At 34.6% G+C, this 5531-nt stretch overlaps 1 long non-coding RNA gene across 1 annotated transcript; it reads right to left on the reverse strand.

The window, feature by feature from the left end:
• Positions 1 to 3148: 3148 nt before the first annotated feature.
• Positions 3149 to 4137, reverse strand: LOC135074079 (uncharacterized). The gene is made up of 3 exons (XR_010257745.1): positions 3828 to 4137; positions 3486 to 3582; positions 3149 to 3389 (listed from the first exon to the last, which is right to left on the reverse strand). It is a non-coding gene; the product is annotated as an uncharacterized LOC135074079 (long non-coding RNA).
• Between the last annotated feature and the right edge of the window lie 1394 nt (positions 4138 to 5531).

Consider the following 5531-nt stretch of genomic DNA (forward strand, 5'->3'; position numbering starts at 1 on the left):
TATAAATGGGTGACGATTAAAACACATTGCGAGCTGTTATACAGGGTGTTAGGTAAATGGGTATATGAGCCGACACTAGCCCATGTTAACATGTGCATATAAATGGTATGGTGAAGTCAGAAATTTGATATCATCATTTTATTTTTTTTAATTTTCATACTAAATAAATTTTATAATATCCGATTTGTATGAAAATTAAAATAATTAAAATGAAAATATCAATTTTCTGACTTCACCATACCATTTATATGCCCATGTTAACATGGGCTAGTGTCGGCTCATATACCCATTTACCTAACACCCTGTATAACAATTTTGGAATAAAATATTAACAAATATTCCATGTGAAATGTGGCGCTGACTAAGAGTTGACATATTTTTGTGGAATGACCCGTAAAGAAAGATTTAACAGATTACATTTTTAGCGAGACTGGTCGTGAAGCAAACTTGCCATATATTTGAAGCTCATTCACTAAATGTTGACGTCAATCTAATACGTTTTAACTCGCCCCTTCATAGATAAACTCGATTCAATATCTCAACTTGAATTCTATTGTACTGCTAGCGCTTTGTGAGTGGTACGATCGACATAGTGATGAATGGGATCTATCGTTTTCAGTCCTCGGGTATACAGTTTATACAGGGTGATTTTGCAAACAGCTGCCAAATTTTTAGGAGCGACTCAGAATCAACAACTTATTCAAACCGATTTTTTTTTCATATTTAATTATTTTTATCCACTGCGCGCGGTTTCAAAATTGGCATACGTGGATAATTTACTTCGTTCATAGAAATATCCGTATACACAGTTAATTGCAAAGTGTAATAGACATTACGGTGTGCGAAAATAAGCCTTAGCCTTCAAAACTTAAGATAATATGGGCACCCGCAAATTTTATCATTCATTTTGATTTATCATTTTATTTTGAAATTTTTATAAAGAGCTAATTAAAAAGTTTGGACAACCGTTTGGAAAACCATCCTGTATTGGGATCTCAGTCCTCTGCTATAGAGTTTATACCTACTACCACGTCCCGTATTCACAAACAGCCTGAAATCTTGCTCATGAGCGTAAAGTCTTGAGAGAAAGATGGATTGTGAGGCAGTGTGGATTGAAAGAATAAATCTCCAATTCTATTCGAACCATTGATTTCAACTGCTTACAATTCTTTTGTAAGGTTGTAAGGACCCTGATAAACATGTAAAACACAAAGAAGCCTTCATTGGAACTCAGACAAAATATTTAGGCTGAGTTGCACCACCCAAAGACCGTAACTATGACGATAACCGGTGCTTTTTGTATGGAGTTTGACAGATATTTGACGTTTGTCTCAGTTAAAGTAAGATGGTGCAACCCAGCCTTAGAGCGCTTTAAGCACTTGAACAACAAAAGATGATTAATTGTTGTTCTGGAAGAGTTCGCTGAAAGACCAAATTGTGGTTCTATTGTTTGGTTACTGTTTAAATTGTGGCATATAAAGTACCTTATTTAATCAGATTCTGGCGCTATATTATTGTTACGTTATAAGATAAGGAGACGACAAATTGCTCTACTTCATAAATAATTATGTAACTTTTTCTTGCACTCAGAAGAAATCAATGAAAATATAAGGAATAGGTAGCATACGGGTGGACCGACGACATCGTAAAGGTAGCAGGGAAGCGCTGGACGCAGGCCGCTACCAATCGATCAACATGGAAAGCATTGGAGGAGGCCTATGTTCAGCAGTGGACGCCCTATGGCTGAAATGATGAGGTAGCATACGAGTATTCATTTATTTACGCTTTTGGTATAAAATCAAGTAAATACTTTCTGTGACAGTAGTATAATTTCATGCTAGTGAAACCATGGGCAAAAGCCACTACTAGCAAAATATGTAAGTCTTACTCGTAAGACTTTGATTGTACAACATACAATAGGGTTGACAATATATGAATACAGGCTCTGAAATCAATTGATTGAGTTCGCGACCCATATTTACGTTGGTTCGCATTCTCAATACATGAAACTAATATACTACGAGACATAATATTCACCTTTAACTCCTTTCAATTGATATTTCAATGAAGCTAATTATAGTTTTGGTAGTAAAACCTACTCCTATACTCCTACCTAATCATTTTTAGGCTTGAGGTGCCGTCATTTGTACACAAAACTGGACTGAATATTAGAGGAAACAAATAAGTTATTCGAGTTGACCTATCTTTGATTATAAAGAAACTAGCTGTGCCCGCGACTTCGTAAGCGTGAAAACCCGTTTTCGTAACATTTTTCATTATTGCTCTGCTCCTATTGATCGTAGCGTGATGTTGTATAGCCTATAGCCTTCCTCGATAAATGGGCTATCTAACACTGAAGGAATTTTTCCCGCTAATTCCCGTTCCCGTGGGAATTCCTAAGTATACTATAACCTGCCCAGGAGTATGAAAAATAATTGCACCAAGTTTTGTTTTGTTTCTATAAGGAACATACAGACAGACAGACAGACAAAAATTTTACTGATTGCATTATTGGCATCAGTATCGATCACTAATCACCCCCTGATAGTTATTTTGAAAATATATTTCATGTACAGAATTGACCTCTCTACAGATTTATTATTATAGATAATGTTCAAGATACTAACACCCGTATTCACAAACATTACTTTGAGGCCTCATAGTGCGCGTGGATGCACAGGGTCCCAAAAACCTATTCATAGACGATACTTCAGTGGTGACAAGCACTATGCGTCCCTTAGAATGAACGCAAAGCTAAGGTAGCCAGGGAGCTGTATTACGCAACGCATAGTGTCTATTTACGTCAAAATTTTTAGGTTATTCTCGTTTTTGAGGTTTGTTTGCTTTATTTATGGTTGTATTCGATTAATATTATCTTACAATGGATTACAGTAGTGAAGAAGAATTTGATAATTATGTCAATGAGCAAAGTAGAATAAGTACCAGAAAAGTGATACGGGATTCCCAAAATCCCTTTGATTATTACAATTCAGACGAATTTAGTTTAGGTTTTCCAATGATGGGGTACTTTTCATACTTTTAAATACTGATAAGAGAAGACCTGAGGAAATTAACTGCGAGGAGGCCTTCCAGTGCCACCTACATAATGTATCAGTTACTAGTGGCAAATAAAACATAAAATTTTTAATAAAGTTTTATTTTCATCAATCTTCAATGTCTAATTTAATTTTATGTATTTGTAAATCATAAAGCTTTTTTTCATGTTCTAACAAATTGTTTTCTCTTTCTATCAATATTTTTTCTCTTTGTAGCCCCAACTCGTGCAAAGCCTGGTCTTGTTGTATATTATTCAATGTGGTGCGTTTGATTCTTGTTTCTGTCTTAATCTTCATTCTTGCTACTACTAATCTTAATTTCTTGATACCTACCTGAAAAGCAAATTATGAATTTAATTCCTTTGAGTATATTCTGCTTAGTTATTCCTCATAAATCTACGTACTATATATTTTAAAAACATTACTTACTAGTGGGTGTTGAGAACGTTTGATTGATTCCTGAGAAAGTTCTTTCATTCTTTGGGTCTTTAAATTATTCCAGCAGCTTTTCAGTTGATGTGTGAGCCTTTGTGAAACATAAAATATGGTTGAGAATTGTAAGCCACTGTTAGAGTTTCCCAGGCCTGCTTCGTCAACTCGATATTTTAGAGAGGATAATAATATGCTTGTCTTCAATAATAGGCCTTTCTCTTATTAAGCTACAATCAGCAGCTCTCTTTCGGAAGAAGAAAACGGCAGCTTATTTATCTGAAAAATAATGATTGAAACATAATTTTCACTATTATTATTAATCGAAATATTCATACTAACCTGATAGTTGTAGTTTTATCCATATTTATTTATATTATTTAATTCACAAATCCACAAAATAACGACACTTATAAACCGTTGCATCGTTTGAATGACAGGAATGTCATGTCAGTTAGCGGAGTGAAGTGCGTAACATAAGCAAACCAATCACAGAACTCTATTCAACACTCTGATTTTGCATAGTCAAGGGTCGTTTAAGTATTGTTTATGAATTGAAAGGCTTGTCATATGGAACGCATTGAGAAATGTCTCATTTCGCATAGCGTTGCTGCTTTGCATAGGTAAGTATCGTTTGTGAATACGGGTGTAAGTCAGTTCAATCCCAGTTTGAGTCGATCAGTCGATTATTATTAACAAAGTTGCCCAGATCTATTGGCGTAGACTATGAATAGAAAATGGCCCCATTAATAAGCCCTTTCGCGTACAATGTATTAATACCGATTGAGAACCTTCCATTGATTAATTAATCTTATACCTTGTATTATCTCGTTTGCAGGTAAGACAATTAACCAGAGCCTCAAAGCGTTGGTATGTATTTCATTCCATACATAATGAAGGTTCCATAGTTCTCTGGAATTTCGTATTTCTATATCATTATGAAACAACCTGACCATGTAATACGAAAATTATTTCTTCTGTTATCATAGCATTTGCACCCATATCATTTGTACAGTCAGCAGTGAAAATTACGTGTTTTTTTAGTTATTAAAACAATATTCATGTTTGATAATTGAATAATATGGTTAATTTTTCTTGGTGATAACAGCAACTCTGTTAATGCTTCGTTTTTTTTTCTTTTATCGTGTTAGAAAGAAAGCAAGAAAGAAAGTATTTATTTGATGCGAGTATTAAAAGCATTACAAATAAATAACAACTTAAACACTAAAAAACAGAGTACACGCACCAAAATGCCACTTTAGCAGAAGGGCGCAGCCCGCCCAAGAACAACCAATCAACATTATTTACGAGTAATACAGTAATATAACTTGAACATATTTTTATACAGTTTAAACTCTATAACTAAGCTCTATAAAATAGTAGATAGATGAAAGTGGTGTGAAACTTAATTACGTCTTAAAGACTTAATTAACAACAGCTTGAAGTTCACACAAATGATTTTATTACAAAGATTAAACTATACATAATAAATTAAACTCCCAGGCGATCTCTTTCTTAAATTTTTCTGTCGTATCGTATCGCATCGTAGGGTGTTAAACTGCCTTATAAATAGTTGAACTCATAGGGAGCAGTCAAGGATTTTAAGTAGAATCCGAATTATTTTGTAAGTAAAAAGTTGTAGGTAGGTAAGTGTTATGTTACATCATCATCATCGTCATTTCATAGGACGTCCACTGCTGAACATCGGCCTCTCCCAATGCTTTCCATGTTACCCGGTTGGTAGCGGCCTGCGTCCAGCGCTTTCCTGCTAAGTACCTTTATGAAGTCGTCGGCCCACCTTGTTTAAGTAAAAGTAAGTTCTATGTTTTATCATTATAATAATGTTGACTGTACTCTGAGCCCTAGGATCATGTTATCACTTTCTAATTTTACCATCAAGATCAAGGGAACATGTATAGGCAGGGTTACGAGTATATCATCAAATATTCTTTATGAGATATTTATTTACTTACATGATATCGGTAGGTATACCCTAAAGGATGTTTAGGGACCCGTGCTAATTTGGAACTCCCTTAAGTTATTAAT

Source organism: Ostrinia nubilalis, chromosome 8, assembly GCF_963855985.1.
Source record: "Ostrinia nubilalis chromosome 8, ilOstNubi1.1, whole genome shotgun sequence".
NCBI classification, from domain to species: Eukaryota; Metazoa; Arthropoda; class Insecta; order Lepidoptera; family Crambidae; genus Ostrinia; species Ostrinia nubilalis.